Genomic DNA, 18,108 nt, shown 5'->3' on the forward strand with positions numbered 1-18,108 from the left:
TAAATCATTAGGAATACCTTGTCAAAATGCAGCCCATTTCCATTCCACCTTTTCCATCCACCTTATTGTTTTCTTCTCTGTATCTCCTCATTTTTCTTTAAGGTGTCCTTTTTCTTCTTAGATGTTTTCGATTTAATCAACACAGGAGGTTATGTGGTTGCACCTGGAGAGGAGGTAAGAAGTGTTGTAGGAAATGTCTTGTCTGTCCATTTGTGGTCGTGCGTGAATCATCCCTTTTCTTTCCTCAAACTTGTTTTTAGCTCCAAACTGGCTTGGTTGGGTAACTTCAATCCATCTACAACTACGGTGAAGGACTGCCGTTAGCACTTCTGTGTTCAATGACCCTTTGCATGAGAAAACAAATGGCTGAGCTATTCTCTGAGAAAGGAAATTAATGCATTCCTAATACGCAAGGTAGGTGGGCAGAGATAAGCAATTAGTATAATATTCCTTTTCCCCGGGGACCCATTTCACACCATGTCGCGACATATAGACAGAGTAGAATTACAATGAATCTGAAGCTAGACCATCCTCCCACAGGAAAAGGATTTTTTTTTTTTTTGTGTAGTCCAATTCAGGTTTCATCTCGAAAAGCTACAGTAGTATTACTTCTAAAAAGTCTTAGAAATCTCCTCTGCTGGTAAATGGAACTGTAAATTTCCATTGGCCTTTGGAGACAATAAAAATCAGGGCATGCTTTTGTGCACCAGGGCACTAAACACACAGTCAAGCATTCCAGCTATTAAGTCAGTATTACTGGATTAAACGCATTACATGCAGTGATTGAGCACTCATTCTCAATATTGCTTTAAAACCTACGGGTCTTCACAAATACAAAGACACACAAACAACCTTTTTTGTCATAATGGTTCTGATCATTATTATAACAACATCATCAACGAGAGGAGGAAATTAGGACAACGTTTTAGTTGAGTATGCCTCAATTAAGTTGGAGCATTATGCATTTGCCTGTGGCACATTTTTAAAATGAAGAGTTCTCAACTAGCCACATTTGAGTTTTCATCAGATTGCTTCTGTGATTCATGTTTTACTGGGTTTGAACTGCCTCACTGCATACTGCCTACATAGGCAGTTGGTTCTTTTGTGTGTGGTTGTGTGTGTGTTATGTGTGTATATAATATATATATATATATAGATATAATATACATATATATATATATATATATACATATAATAAAATAAAATACAACTAATTAAATTAAAGCTGTTTAATGTTTCTGCATATATTCATGATTATTAAAACTTTTTTTTTTCAGAAATATTAAAGAGTAGAAGTTATATTTTTAATTGTAAATATACATCTTTATAATTATAAATCAATATATAAATGTATATTCAATAAATATAATTATATAATAGCAAAATGATTATAAAATATTATTATCATTTGTAAAGTAATAAAAAACATTTACTATAAAATATAAAATATTGTCTTTAAATGTTGGCATATATTCATAAGATTTATTAAAGAACACAGGCCTTTATCTCTCTAATTGAATACCTTTGTCAAGTTAAAAGTAAAAGTTTGATTTATGATTTTATATATATATATATATATAATATATATAGATACTATCTATATCTATATATATATAGTATATATATTGATATATTTTCTTTTAATTTATATTTTGTATATTTCTATAATTATTTTTATATGTTTCTTAAATAATAGTGTGTGTGGTCCAGAGGCTATGACCCTGGGATTCATCTCTTTCCAAGAAATCTGATGAAACCTTGTGGTCGGTTCTGCTCCTTAGTATAAAATGCATCCAGAGGGGGCAAAAACTAATCTTAATAATTATGCTGCCTATCTTTTGGGACAGCCCTCCTGTGATGTCTTAAAATACTGTAACAGCGACAGGATCACTAGGGTTTGAACCGCCAAATGTGTGTACATGGGAGGCAAATCACCTGTGGATCCAGCTCAGGTCCACTCATGACAGTCAGAACTCCAGATTGTTGTTATGTTGGGGATTAGAATAGCCTGTTTCGGCAGATAGAGGCAGGCAGAAGGAGACAACTGGAACAACAGGTCCCCCCCCATCGCGTGCACAGCGTGCTTGGGGCATGCTCAGTGGATCTCGCGTTTAAACGCCTATATGCTTTTGTTGTCTCTGTGTCGCCCTATCCTAGCTCCTGCAGAATGCCCCTCTTTCCCCTCCCCCTCCCTCTCTCTTCTCTCTCTCCCGCTCTCTCTCCTCTCCTCCACCCCCTCCAATTCCTCTCTCTCACCGCACATCGTAGCCTGCCACACCGCGGTGTGAGATGGACTCGTGAAGAGGAGAGCTCCGGTGAACACCTGGTACTCCGGGCGACTCCAGAGCCCGGCAGGGGTGGTCTGTTTTGACCCTTTCCCTCTTCCAGTGCCCTGAAATCAAACACTGTCCCACCTCTTACCGGACTTTCTCTCATCAGATCTGAAAGTTAGGATTTCCCGACTGGGCTCAGAGACTCAACCAGAGGCAGAGGAGATGCTGCGCTGATTAAGGATTTCAGACCCCTCTTCCTCCTCTCTGGCACTGCGGGAAGCTCTCAGAGCTTGGACAGGTGAGTTGAGCAGCTTTTTCACTCTTACTTCAGTGTACTTTCCTCACAGTACGATTCCCCCCTTAAGTGTTGCTAAAAGTAAAGACCATCACCCCCCGCTGCTGCTTCCCACAGGTGCTTCTCAGTCATCCTGGCAGCTGCCTTTCATTTTTTTGATTGGATTTAATTGGATTCAAGGCATAACCTTAGAGCACCACTCTGATTCGACCCTCTCACTTTGTTCACTCGATTACACACTGGTGGTCAGAGGCTTCACTCTGGCACTGCAGAGTGCAATATTATTAGTGCACTGAGTAGGTGTTTTCACACTCAAAACTGCGCATAGAAAAAAGAAAAAAAAAAACACAGGACACTGCCTTAATGTCATGTCTGACAGGATTATAGACCGCTGGGATGAGAAATAAACACATTGATCCCCTACGGTTTTCCATAGCTTTTAAGGAGAATGTCAATTAAGTATTATTATTATTATGTTTTTTTTTTTTTTATTATTATTATTATTATGTTTTTTTTTTTTTTTTTGGAATAATGAGTGCTTCAATTTCTCATTACTTTTGCAACAGCATTGTTTTTATGCTCTGTTCAGATAGTGTGTACTTACACCAGATTGTTTTGACAAATGTAGCAGATATTGTCTTTTATTCAGGCATTTATATGAATTGTTTTTACACGTCATGGATGTGATTGATGGTTGATATAGAGGTGCTACTTGTCTGTGTGTTACATGAACTGCAGATAACTTACTAGGTGTGAAGCATCAGAAATAAGAACAATGTTCAGAATATTCTTTTTACAAATATATACTTTTGGGATGTAGCAAATGATGCTTTTTTAATAAATTGGATTCTCTCAAACAGCTACTATAAATCACTGTCTAGGTTACTGTTATGCTTAGCTCAGAATAATTAATGATTCCTGGAGGATTTCATTATAGTATAAGAACATTGAGGATATCCTTGATAACCAGACTATGTTGTCCAGCAGTGATGGCCACGGTCTGGCCAACGATATCTCATGACCAATTCATATGTATTTTGCAAGGGGGCTAACTCATACAAATTTTTGTATGATTTCTGTAAGGATTGATTCTGTAGATTTAGGGACAGGGTAGGGGTACTGAATTCCTACAAATTTGCCACCTCATAAAATATGGTAGATTTTTTACAAATCATACAAAACTTTATAGTGAGGTCGTACGAATTAGCCACCTTGTAAAATATGTATGATTTGCAGTTAGATCAGTTTGGCCTGGCTGCCACTGTTAATAAAATTGTCTGTTATGGATCATTGAGTGATATCAGTTTTTGATGTTGACTAATAATGCCATGAAATTATTTTATTTTTTATTTTTTTTATTAAAGGGGTCATATGATGTGATTAAAAATTTTTCTTTTCCTTTGGAGTGTTACAAGTTCCTTGGTGCATAAAGAAGATCTGTAAAGTTGCAAAAAAACTAAAGTCCTCAAATCCAAAGAGATATTCTTTATATTTTAAAAGTTAAAGGGATACTCCACCCCAAAATGAAAATTTTGCCATTAATCACTTACCCCCATGTCTGTTCCAAACCCGTAAAAGCTTCGTTCATCTTCGGAACACAATTTAAGATATTTTGGATGAAAACCGGGAGGCCTGTGACTGTCCCATAGACTGCCCAAGTAAATAACAGTGTCAAGGTCCATAAAAGGTATGAAAATCGTGGTCAGAATACTCCTTCTGCCATCAGATGTGCAATCTGGGTTATATGAAGCGGCGGGAACACATTTTTGTAAGCGAAAAAAACAAAAATAATGACTTTATTCAACAATTCCTTTGTCAACAGTCTCTTCTGTGTCTTATGTCCCCACTGGATGCAACAAATGCCTCTTTTATAATTGGTTTTATTGTTTTTGTCTTGTCTACCTACCAGATTGGTAAGGGGCGTAACATTTCCGTTACACTCTTGAGGTATTTGGCCAATCACAGCGCACTGGATAGCTGGCCAATCAGCGTACACCTCACTTTTCAAAACGATGAGCTTTGTAAAAAGTTTCAGACAGGCGGGGTATAGAGGAGCAACAATAATGTACATTATGTGGAAAATAATGTTTTTTTTTTAACCTTAAACCGCATAAACACATTGCATTACACCAAATACACAAATATATAATATATTATATATAATATATAAATAATGTTTCATTTTTTTTTAGCAACATTATATGACCCTTTAAAATCTTTTGATGGAATGAAGTTTATGCCTATGAAATATTTTATGCTCAAAGCTTTTTGATTTATTTGATACAAACTACAGTAAAATGTAGACACATTGTGAAATATTTTAAAATAACTATTTACTATTTTAAAATGTATTTGATTCCTTTTGAAGGCAAATCTGGATTTTCATCAACCCTTACTCTTAAAAGTCACATGATAAAAAGAGCAGATTCGATGCTCAAGAAACATTTCATATTATCTCAGTTTAAAACTTTTTTTTTTATCTCAGTTTTAAAAAAAAAATCAGGATTTTTTAAATGATTACATTAAAAACAACAGCATTGATTTGAAATAGAAATCTTTTGTAGCACTGTAAATGTCATTTTTGATAAATTAAATGCATCCTTGCTGAATAAAGTATTATTTATTTAAAAAAAAAAATGCAACTTTCGGACAATAGTGACATTTTAGATGTCACATATTTGCTTTTTCTTTTCAAAATAAAATACCTGGGCATCAGTATGCAGTTATTTTGCAGGTAGCTTTTGCTTGAGCTGAGGAATTAATGACTATCCAGTGGCCATCTGTCACCAAGACACTGCTGACTCAGATATTAGTCATAAATGGCATACAGAACAGATGCTATGAATTTATTTGAGTGCACCCCCCTTAACAGCACTGATGTAACAGTCATCACACCTAAATGTGTTTTGTCTGTTCTCTTTCCCTTCTCAACTCCACAGGAACTTCTCCGTTAGTATGACCCAACAGATGCAGAACCTGCAGCTGACGCAGGGTAAGAAGGGGGTGGGTCCTGCCTCCCCCAGTGCTGCAAAGCGCCTCTACCGAAACCTCTCAGAGAAGCTCAAGGGAAGCCACTCCTCCTTTGAGGATGCCTACTTTTTTGGTCGACCTGACCGTATCCGCAAAGTATCTGTGAGTATCTTGGAAATTAAAAAAAATCAATAATTCACAATTTTCTTATAATAAAAAGCTGACATTAGCCAACATTTACATTTATAACTGTCGAATGAATTGATATTACATTCACTTTGACCTTACACATGACATGCTTAAAACTGGAATGACATTTCGGGTGCCCATGAGACTGTCAGCGCTGTGCCATACTCTCAGAGCTTACACAAATGTCACTGATTATATACAGCTAGATCTAGCAATCATCTTGTTGACTCAAGTGCCCGAATACATCTTTCACCCTCGATGCCTCCATATGTTTACATACATGGATTTAACTCACAATTGAAGAACAGAAACTCAGCTGCTGTGGCTGCAAGATTAGATGTATGAATTCACATTTTAATTATTAATCATTATTGCATTCATTGATTGGGGTACTAGTAGTTTCTGGTGCATGCCTGGTTACAGATCTGTGCTAGTAATTGTGAGGTTGTAGATCAAACCCATGAGAAATCGTCTATTGGCAATCTGTGCTCTCTTTTTTCATGTTGTCTATGGCTATTTTTGATGAAAGTCTGTGAATGTTTTTTTTTTTATTATATTAATTGAGAGTATTTTCTGCAATCCCAGTTAACAGTTATATGCATTAACATCTATAAGACAGACATTCATAGCTTGACTTTCCTGATCATAAACCATAAACATGGCTATGCAGTGCATTGCCAAAAAATAAACTAAAATAAAAAATTGATCAAGCATTCCAACCAGCTCATATAATACAAACATTGGCTAAACAGATCGCATGATTCTGTTGTATCCAATGAATGGCATACGAGGCAGAATTCGAAATGGGTTTGAAAACCGTTAATATAAGATTTCAATATAAAGTAGTATTCTATATATTGTTTATTCCAAATACAATTATAATAATCAGAAATATAATATATACAATACTATTCAACAGTCTGGGGTTGGTAACCAGTCTCTTGGCTCACCAAGGCTACATTTATTTGATCAAGAATGCATAAAATACTGTTACAATTAAAATATTAAATTAAATTAAAATGCATATATTAAACATTTTAAAATGTAATTGATTCCAGACTTCAGTGTCACATGATTGCCCGTAATATCCTGATTTGGTGCCTAAGAAACGATTTCTTATATTATCAGTGTTGAAGCAGCAGCTAAATATTTTTGTGGAAACTGTTTATTATATTCTTTCATAGGACTCTTTGATGAGCAGAAAGTAAAAAAAGAAACTGCTTTTATTTGAAATGTAATTTTTTGTAACAATGTAAAAGTCTTGACTATCATTTCTGATCAATTTAACTCAAATGTTGTCCTCGCAGAATAAAAGTATTAATTTATTTTTTAAAATGAAAATGTTACTGATGTTATATATATATAAATGAACAGGAAAGCAGTGAGAAAATTTTGTTTAGATTTTATCAAATTGTGTGGGCAATTATTGTATTACTAAGGAAATCCAATTGATCTTTTTGAGTCACAGCTTCTGTTCTAACAATCATATTGTTGTACAGTTGAGCACCAGATTTTAACCAGAAGGTGCACTAGGGGGACTGTTCCTGTTACAAGTGTTCTGCAAGTTACAGTGTATAAAAGTGTCTGCTAAATGACTACTTAGAGTATCATGAGTGCCGCTGCTTACCTTCAAACCGTTTTTTCTCCTCACAGAACATTCAGAGCAGTGAGGCTCTGTTTGAGGCTGTTGAACAGCAGGACCTGGATGCCGTACAGATCCTGCTGTTTCAGTACACAGCTGATGAACTGGACCTCAACACCCCAACAGTGAAGGCCTGAACTCTGGACATCTCCATCATGACCAACCAACGTCCCCATAGCCAAATGCTACTCAAAGCTGGAGGGAAGGAGAGCCCTCACTGTGAGTATGCATATTTAACAGAGATGAGCTTCAAACGGTCAGTTCCCTCAGTGTGTCTAAAGTGTTTCATTATTAAAGAGCCACTAAAACTATTCTTGAGGTTTACAATGTAATTTGACTGGGAGTAAATCAATTAATTAATCCAGTCCTTTACAAACATTTGACATGGTGGGTTTTTTGTCACGATATCACCCTGTTTGGACATTGTTCTCTGTTTGCACTCAAGTTCACCTTTTGTCCAGTGTGTGTCAGTGTATGATATGTACTTCTTTGTTGTTGCTAATTTAGTAGATTTAATTATGAATTTATTAAAGACAGTTGTGAACAGTCATCTTCCTGTTGTGTGCGTGGTTTGCAATCAGTTGTGACAGGTAGTTTTCACCAAAATGACATATGTATTGTCCTCATTTGATGAAAACAAAATATTTTAAAACACTAGCATTTTCTTAGTGTTTTTTTTTTCTTGTGTCCCCTCATTACATGTCAGCTGTTGCATATTGATATATAAAATATATATTCCAAATGAATACAGTACTGTATACTTGTACTATACTAGAATACTAGTACTATATACATATATAGGCAGGCACACACACACACACACACACACACAGTATGTATTATTCAATTTATTAACACTTAAACACACTGTGTGATTAAATGTTTTGAATTGTATTAAAATAAAATGGTTTTTTAAAAAAATCACTTTAGCAATAAAAATATCTAAATTTATGAATTTAATATTAAACGGTTGTAGTTCTAATATATATATATATAGATATATATATATATATATATATGTGTGGTGTGTGTGGTGGTGTGTGTATGTATGTAATATTGTGTATATTTGTATATCTATATATAGATATATATATCTATATATATATATCTGTATATAATATATATATATATATATATATATATATATATATATATATAGTTCCGTTCATTAACACTTAATCACATGTGATAAAAATGTTTCAGTTTTTTACAGTAATTCTCTCACGGTAATACATTAAAATCTCTTTTACAGTAGCTGTAATTCTGTGTTTTTGGCTGAATCAATGGTTACAATTTAGAAATGTTATTTACTATTAACATATATGTTTTTATTACTTGGATTTTATTACTTTTATTATCTTGGGTTACTTTGGTATATTTTGCTTATCATCACATTTTCATCCTTAAGGAATAGAAGTGCATTCTATGCAGTTTCTTCACCATCAAAAGGTTTTTCTTGCGTCACACGCTCCTGTTTGGCTTTGGTGACCAAAAGCAGATGCTCTGTAATTGGACAAGCTGTTTAGAATGAAGCTGACGATAAACAGACTGAGCCGAAGTGAGTGCTTGGCACTTTGCTTTGGGGGCTCGTGTAATAATCGTCTCCAAGTAGGAAATACTAGAATAAACTTTTCCATGACAGTTGCCATAAGCACTCATAATTCTACTTTAAACATCTAATGACATCTGTCGTGACCACTAATGAATTAATGAATTACGTTCATTATGTAATATTTTAGTAATAACATTGTACAGTGTCACATACGGTTACCTTATAATAAAACAATCATTGTTTTCATTCATGCATTTTTATTTTTTACAATTTTGGTGACAACCTGGGGGCGGATATAAGGTTTTAACGCATCAAGAACAGATCTGTTAAAAATATCTGCGCCCATTGCCCGTAGATTAAATCAGTAGCATATTCAGTCCCTGAGTCTTTGGCAACAGTAGAAACAGGTGTTTCTTAACTTGAAAGACGTGGAAAAAAAGTCCTCCAGTCCCGAGCGCTCAGTGCAATCAGGAAATCATGAAAAAAGCCGAATGTTGTCTGAGACCAAACAGGGGAGCACTGTACTGCAGTCTGAGCAGGGCCAGGGTGGGGTAGACAGCACACGGCATCCCTCAGAAAAATCTTAACAAGGTTTGTCGTTTAATGGTTTAAATTTTCCAATGATGCATGTAACGGGGGGCAATTATACTAAGTGATTTATTGTACCCGGGCTGCAGTTAAATTTCAAAACATTCATCGTGGCACAATCCAATCTTGTAAACAAAACAGAAAATAAACATTGCCCGTATTTTCCCCCTCCTGGGCTTTCGGTATTATATTTATGTCAGGCCAGAAGTGCCAAGTAAATCAATCAGCCAGACGCCTGACAGTTTAGAGGTCTGACTGAAAGCCTGATGTTTAAAAGCATGTTTATGGGCAGGACTGGGGCCCATAATGCCTATATTTAGGGCCGTCCCCAAGTCCCAGACAATTGCCAAACTGTGTGTGCCAGTGCAATATCTGCCGACTTGCCCCCCCCCCCCATTAATTTATAGTTTGTTCAATTAACCCGCATGTAATAGCCAGATGTCAATCTTCAGAGCGCAGGGAAATTGCACCTCAAGGTAGCTAATATTCTACCTTTTCCACTGTTCTGTGGACCCCCGTGTAAGACCGGCTAGGTTAGACCCTCTTGACAACACGCACATTATCATCTCCCCCGGAGAGCACCCGTCTCCAAGGGTTCGGGCTGGGCCAGTGAAAGAGGGTTTCTTTAGCCATGTATTTATTTGTTTATTTTGCTGTCATGGTCTATGACTAAGGCTCTGGTCAAGAAAATGCAGTAGTATTCACAGCCTATGAGGAGGACTGGTGAGGCAGTATTCATTTTTACCATGACAAATCTATATGGCCAAACACAGTCCTGTGTGTTCCAGACGACCGTAGACTACATTTCATCCACACTTCTATGCTGACACAAGTAGTTGTGAGCTTGGAGAATTAATGGTAGTGTAATGGGCTTCCTGTCATTTCAATCAGGACTTTTATTTTGGTTTACGTATGTAAGTTGGAGATACAGTACATTTGATCAGTCTGCTACTGCATGTCTTTGTCACATTACAGTTTTGATTATAAACAAGTTGATGAATTTGCAAGCAAAAACTATTATGTCCCTCCTACACTGAATTTTTTTTTTTTGAAGAAACAGTTTTACTTGTTTTTTTATTAATTTTTATTAATTTTTACATTTTTTGTTTTGTTTTTTGGTTATGGAGTGTAATGCTACAGTAGGTTTCCAGAAGTAAATCTCCTAGTCATTGTCTCCATAGAGAAACTGATTTTCAGCAGTAACGCATAAACCCTTCAAGACAGCTACCATGAGGCTGTTAAATTATGATTCATTCTTCCGTAGAAGCCACCAAGTGTGAATTAAATACTATTTCAGAAAACTCACTACTCATAATATTTGTATCTGTCTCTTATTTTGAAGTTTATCTTGCTTTTTTTGTATCTTGTCTGTGTTCGCTTCCACTTTCTTTTGAATTCTGGTTGTTTTTCTTTTGGTTTATTGATTTGTCATATGTTGGTTTTGCTTACTGGTTTATGTTTATCTTTGTAGTTGTTTATTATTGAATGTTTGATATGTTCTTGTTAGCCTTCTTGCTGAGTTTTGATGAGTTCATTTTCAGTGTAAAAACATGCTCCGTTTATTTGGTTCTGCTTTGTTTGATTTTTGAAGCTTTTCATTTTTTTTTTTTTTTTTTTATTATAATAGCTCAAAAATCTACAACTACTCCTCCTCAAGAGAGATAAACCAATCAGAAACCACTGTCACCATGGATACAAATTTCTACTCTCTACACACTCTCAAAATGCATACAGTATATATAGTATTAGCAATGTAAACTCAAAATATATTGTTTTTATAACTAAAACTATTTACTTAAAGTCATTCATTATATATTGTACTATAGTTTTTGGTATTACGTCATCTCAACGCGTCAATGGAAGGATAGCTTCATTTCCTTATAAATGATTTTAAGAATGCAGTCTAGTGCCTGTTTTTCAAAATATTTTTTGCTTCCAGTCAAAGTTTGTAATGTTGTGTTCATCTCAGAGCTGGTTGGTTTGGGTCAAGGGCTTTCTAAAACTCTTTATTGAAAAATCTTTTTACTGCCCACAGAGAAATTCCAGTACCTAGGCCATTGAAAAACAATGGGTGACCAGTGTTGTGCTCTATGTACAAGAGCTCGAATGTGCAATTCATTTTCATTATATCTGCAGAGAACCTGTATTTCCTACACTATACAGGTTGAAGTAAGACATTTTGACTTTAAAACTCAACATTAAACTGAAAGTGCAAGGTTGCCCAGAAGCAAAAAAAAATAAAAAATTATACTCATTGGAATTAATGAAAAGTCTCATTACCAGACCTCTGTGTTGTGTTTCAGTTGTCAGTCTGGAAAGCGAGATGCCCAATCTCTTGGCGCTGGTGCAGGAAGCCCAAAGAAGAGCCAGCGAGCTGTCCACCCAGGTGATAAGAGAAAGTCTCAGCCTGGAAACATCTGACAAGGAAAAACAGCTCAAAGCTTGGTAGTGGGAGATGCAAACTCTACAAGCGCCATGCGCACGGGATTCGAGCATGCACGTAAGCTCGAACCTGAGTCTGCTACTGTTGTCTGACCTTTTCAGGGAAAAAAAAAGGTATCCTTCATATATTATGAATACAATACAATACATGAACTAGCCTTATTTAAAATCAGTCCTGTCTAATCTATCACTATCTGCTGAAATGTCATCTATTCCCATATCGGCCCAACCTTGTTAACTTTATTAGAATGTGAAGACTCTGCAAACAAGGCCACTGTGATAATTTGGCCCACAGTATTAATATCAGGTTGATTGATATATTTATGGTTCTTTATTTATCTACAGTAATTTTTCTCCCCACCCTAAAAGCACAATGCAAGCTATGTGCAAGTTATGCTATGTGACCTTTGAACTGGCTATTACAGGACCACCGGAGGCTCCGTTGATGGTGCGTCTGAGTGTGACCGGCAGCACGTCTCTCACTGTCAACTTTCAGGAACCTGCCAGCATGAACTCGGCCGTGGTGACCAAATACAAAGGTCAGTGCAGCCATTTGTCTGTACACACATATATACCTGATTGCATTGAGAAAGGGTGTTTTTTTTTAAATAAATTGTTATTACAGTGGGTATAGAAAAAGAATCAACCCCCTTTACAATAATCACATTTTGTTGCTTTGCAGTCAGATTTTTTTTTTTTTTAACCAATAAGGGATTTGTTCATATTGTTCATCATTTAACATTCTACATTACTTAACTAACAAAACTGTATGAAAGGAGATGGAACAAGTCTAGTTAATTCAAACTATAATGTTGTTTTAGCTGTACCTTCTGTAGTTGATGATATCATGGTCCTGTTTAATTCTGTCCTATTTGGTTTCTTTAGAGTTCACTCATTTATTGATGTTCTCAGCCTTTAACTCTGTATAATGTATGATGGCGTTTATTGCAGTGGAATGGAGCTGTCTGAAGGACTTCTCTTTATTAGCCGGAGAGCTGATCCTCGAACAATCTGCAGTCCCTGAAATATAACACATAACAGGTCTTACCACGGTGAGGCTAAAAATTACTTGTATTCTTGACTGTGATCCAGAGATAGATGCTTCAATTCACGTTTTCTCAGAATATCACAACATCTCGTCTCTTGTGCACTTGTTGTCACAAAGATTATTTTCTGTGTCAATATTGTCTTGTCTATATGTCTGCTGTCAGTTATGTGTTACTTTATGTACACAGAACTCCACTGGTAGTACAGCTTGTTATTAGAAAATGATTTCGAAGATATTTTTCTTGTTTGTTACAGGGTAGACAATACTACGTTCAAGTGTCTGCCTACAATATGAAAGGCTGGGGTCCGTCACAACTCTCTCAGCCTCCCTCTGCTGTTCCCTCCAGTAAGTTCTACAAAGCAGCCACAGTTGCCAAGTACCGCAATAAAGGATAATTTATAAAAAAAGCATACTACAGCTTCAAACACCATTGACTGGAAAGTTCTCGAACCTTTGAGCATTGCATCAGCATAGTTTTGTGCTTCTAATTCAAATATCATGTCAGTTAAAAGGAAAGAAAATTGTATTGATTGTAGCCAACATCCTTGGATGTAGGACTGCGCTATTATTTAACCATCTGGCCTTGAGTTTCAGCTTTCAAATAAGCACTGCAAAGAAAAAATGAACTTACAAGTTTTGCTTCAGTAACAAATCCAGCATTATAAAACTGCATGTACGCAATACAGACACAGATAATCGTCTGAGTGAAATGAAGATTTTATTAAATAAATTTGAAAGAGAATCTACCAACAGGCTGTCCTTCCTATTTGGAACAGCTACAGTTTTTTTTTTTTTTTACTCATTATAATACATTGCATTCAACTGACCCTCTCTTGATAGCGTGTTGCTATTTAGTAAGTGCCCCAACGTACTTTTGGATTGTTTTGGGGTATTTTAAGACTATTAGACAAGCTTTTGCTCTATTTTGTGCAGCTCTGACTCAATCAAATTGACGGTCTTTTTTGACATCTAGAACATGTCACAAATCTAAAGCTGAGTTTTGTGTGATATTGCTCTCTGTTAGACTGGAAGGACTGCGATGGAAGAGAGAGCAAGAGGAGAGGTCACATTGAGGCTATGGAGAGGCTGTTACAGCAGGTTCGAGCCACACACCAGCACTACTGCTGTGGAGGTACACACACACACACACACACACACACACATACAGATCAGTCCTATTGATTCACATAAATACACAAAACGTGTAAGCACACTATCTCTCATTCATACAAACATGCACAGATGCTCCCTTTTTATTTTAGCTTGGGCAATTTCATTTATATAACTGTAAGCAAAAATTAGATTGAGAAATAAGCACTGATGTGATGTAGCAAGACTCAGGAAGCACATGGGATGTCTCCTGTGAGAAACTTTAGTGGATTTACATTATCTTATAGGATGTCTGTGTAAGATGCATGTAAGAGATTTTTTTTAATTAATCCTTTTATTCAGAAAACATGCATTCAATAGACAAGACATTTAATTTGATTCAAATAATTTTTATTTCAAATAAATATTCTTTCAAACTTTCTATTCATCAAAGAATCCTAATTAGAAAATGTCATGGTTTTCAACAATGATAAAAAAAAAAAAAAAATGTTTCTTTAGTACCAGTTCAGCATATCAGAATGATTTCTGAAGCGTCATGTGACACTGAAGACTGGAGTAATGACTACTGAAAATTCAGCTTTGCCATCACAGGGATGAATTGCAATTTAAAATATATTAAAACAGAAAACAGTTATTTAAATTGTAATAATATTTCACAAAATTGACTATTTTTTGTGAGCAAAAGAGATTTCAAAAACATAAAAATATCTTACATACTTTTTGAGCATTAGTGTGTTTCAAACATTTCAGGTTTATGAGCTTGGGGTTGATTACACATTATACTCAGAATGGTCAACATCCCCATTTGTCTTAGAGCAACATATTATGGTCCCTGATTTCAAACGGGTCCTCCTACCTGCCTTCAGAGCATCATAAACTGCCACAGTAGCGTAGGTGTATTCAATCATGTTTGAAAGAGTTTTTGTAATATACTCTGCTTTCCCATGTGAATAGCCTGAAAACCTATTAAACACTGTAATGTTCAAAACATTGGGGAATGCGTAACTACTCATACAGACTCTGCATTGTGATCAGTGGTGCGGGGAAATATTTTAGACCAGATTAATTCTAAGTAATAAAGTGATTCTATACAGTCCAGTCACGAACCAATATTAATTAATAATTAATGCAGAGGTCAAGTCTGTAGTAGACTTCATCTCCAAAATGTCTAGCATTAAAATGTTGATTAGAGTTTGTGTGATGCTTCCTTTTTTTGAAGAAGAGTTGTGTGATGTTTCTTGTTTGGTCTTATTGCTTCTTTTTTTCTTTTTTAAATTTATACGCTATATATATATTTAAATCTATTATATACATATGGTGAATTTCACAATGGAATTAATATTTTAGATTAATTTTATTTTTTATACATGTATACATTTTTTTTTTATAATTTTCTAATAAATTAAAATATTTAATTAAAAATTATAATTAATTTTAATATGTTGCTGCATTCATTTCATTTAATTTCAGACAGTTTTGATACACGGTTTTATTCCAGTTAATATATTAATGAAATATATAAGATATACACTGGAAGAGCAATGCTTTCATTAGCATGATTTTTCGACAGTTTGTTACTGACTGCTTGATTTTTTTACAATGCATATCTAAAAAGTAGGCTGTATATCTTCTGAATCAGAGCAGGAAGTTCCATGGTGAATCTCACCAGATGATTCATCCTCATAATCTCTGTTTTTTGCTCAGCTGGTGCTTTTATTTGATTTCTTTATTGTGTTGTTTGGATCTTTCCCTCGTTCTGTCTCTCATAATGCTCTCACTTCTTTCTCATCGTCTCTCTCTCTCTGCCCATTTCTCTCTCACTTCCACCCATCTGCCCACTTCACCACGAAATCTCTCCCTCTCGTCTTCTAAGTCCACACTTCTTCCAGTAGATTAACTCTGTATTAAAGTGACGAAATGAAGCATGGTCAAAGTGTTTTGACTCAAGTATGGCCATCCAGAGCAGCTGAATACGCTCTCTCAGCATTCCTGCTGCCTGCCCTCCTACGCTCTGCACGCGAGAGGCAAAGCCAGGGAGGAGGACATGTAAATAAATAAGGTTTTAATACATTTATCCATTTTAGATTTTAACATCTATGTGTCAGACATGTCATCCGTATAGTGCAGCACTGTAAATCACAGGACTCAAGCACAAACACTTTAAAACGAGGCAGGCTGGACGTATCGTGAAGACAGTCTGCTTTGGCCTCAGGCCCACTCTCTAACCCAGAGGCCGGCCGTCTAGAGTATAGACGAACGCTGTTCCTGGTGCTGACAGTGCTGCACTGCTCACACAAACAGCAACTTCATTAGGCAGCTATGCAGCCGGCCACAAGCAGGAGGGGGGTGAGCAAAAAAACGGCATCACTCATCTGTTTAGAAGTCAACACTAATGATGTCAGAGAGATGGCTGCCAGCATCGCAAATGAATTTATTTAATTGATTCTACAAGAAAAACACTGAATGATGTGGAAAGCAGAAAACCTGTAGAAACTATGCAAAAATAACACATCTGTCTTTGTCCATTTTAATTTAGAGAGAATGTGGGTATGTACATTGCAAAACGCATTTTCTTCATCAGTCTGTCTTTGTTTTCAGTAAAAATGTCGAAACATCTTTAAGAACCACATAAATTAAAAACTAAAAAAAAAAAAATAGTTTGATTATAAGAAAATATAAATATCCTTAAAGTATAAATTATGCACATATATATATTTATTTAAAATATATTTTTTTAAAAATTGTGTTAGCTAATAATATAATATATTCAGGATGGTAAAAACTGATAAAAATATTAGATTTAGATTAAACCTGGCAAGTCAAATATATATATTATATCTATATATATATATATATCTATATATATCATATATCTATATAGTATATATATATATATATTGTGTTTTCTTGTGAGTGTGTTTTGGGATTTGTCATACAAAATCATGTTTCACAGATGTCACAATCAATCTCTTCTAGACTCATAAGTTTCATATGTAAATGTGTGCAGAGTTTTTGGTGTGGGCGTTAGATAATAAGATTTGTTTTCAGAGAATATATATTGCATAGTAAAAATTCCATAATCAAATAAAAATCCTTAAAGAAAAATAAAACAATATCTTGTTTATTTTTCTTACCACACTGTCAAAGACATATCTACACATTCTGGGGCAGAAGTGAAGTGCAAACAATTAGAGAATGAGCATGCAAGAATACATTTCTTAAGATATTAATCTAGTTCTAAGAACATTTAGAGATATTTCCTAGAAAACAAGATAAAAAATAATTATTACGAAATTTATTTGCAATATTTGTGCATTATGTGTCCCCATAAAGCATGCATGTTGGCAGGGGCATGAATTTACCCAAGTTATTTTTGGAGCGACGGTGTTCGAAAATAAATCTGCAAAATTAATCAGCATCAGTACAATGACACCACTATAAAAACCACTCTGAAAAAAATGCAGCTTGATCAAACATAATCTAAATTAATTAATTATATATGTGGAGCTGAGAGGTTGCTCTGCTCTCAAGCCGAGGTGTGTATGTGTGTGTGTGCGTCGTGCACACAGCTCCCAGTGTTCCTGCATGAGACACAGCAACACCCACACGCACAGCGCAATCGTTCACACGCACACCTCCGCGCTCCGCCACTGCTATGTAAGCGCTTTCTGTCAACGAGGGCCTGGAAAGTCTGGCCACGATCGTTATGGATGATCTCGCTCGCTCTCATATGTTGAAAAGGGTCCGTTGACCCCCGCTAAATTAGTTAGAAAATGAAGAATGCTACCAGCGCTCGCAGGTCTCTCTCCGAGCTCTCACTAACCTCATTTCGTGGTTGCACTCACTGTGCGGTAGACAGATGGATTGCCAAGTCATTAATCAAAGGCGATCCAGTTTTTTTCTTTTTGCTTTAAAAAACAAAAAATTAATTATTTAGTGTGACAGTTTGGCGGCACAGGAGGTTGCAGAGGAGGCCAATGCACTCATGTCTTTAATCTG

General features: G+C 35.7%; 1 pseudogene; it reads left to right on the plus strand.

The window, feature by feature from the left end:
* LOC122147058 overlaps positions 1–18,108 on the plus strand; it is a 67,852-nt pseudogene that overhangs the window by 29,999 nt on the left and 19,745 nt on the right.

The sequence above is a fragment of the Cyprinus carpio genome, chromosome A12, assembly GCF_018340385.1.
Source record: "Cyprinus carpio isolate SPL01 chromosome A12, ASM1834038v1, whole genome shotgun sequence".
Classification (NCBI taxonomy): domain Eukaryota; kingdom Metazoa; phylum Chordata; class Actinopteri; order Cypriniformes; family Cyprinidae; genus Cyprinus; species Cyprinus carpio.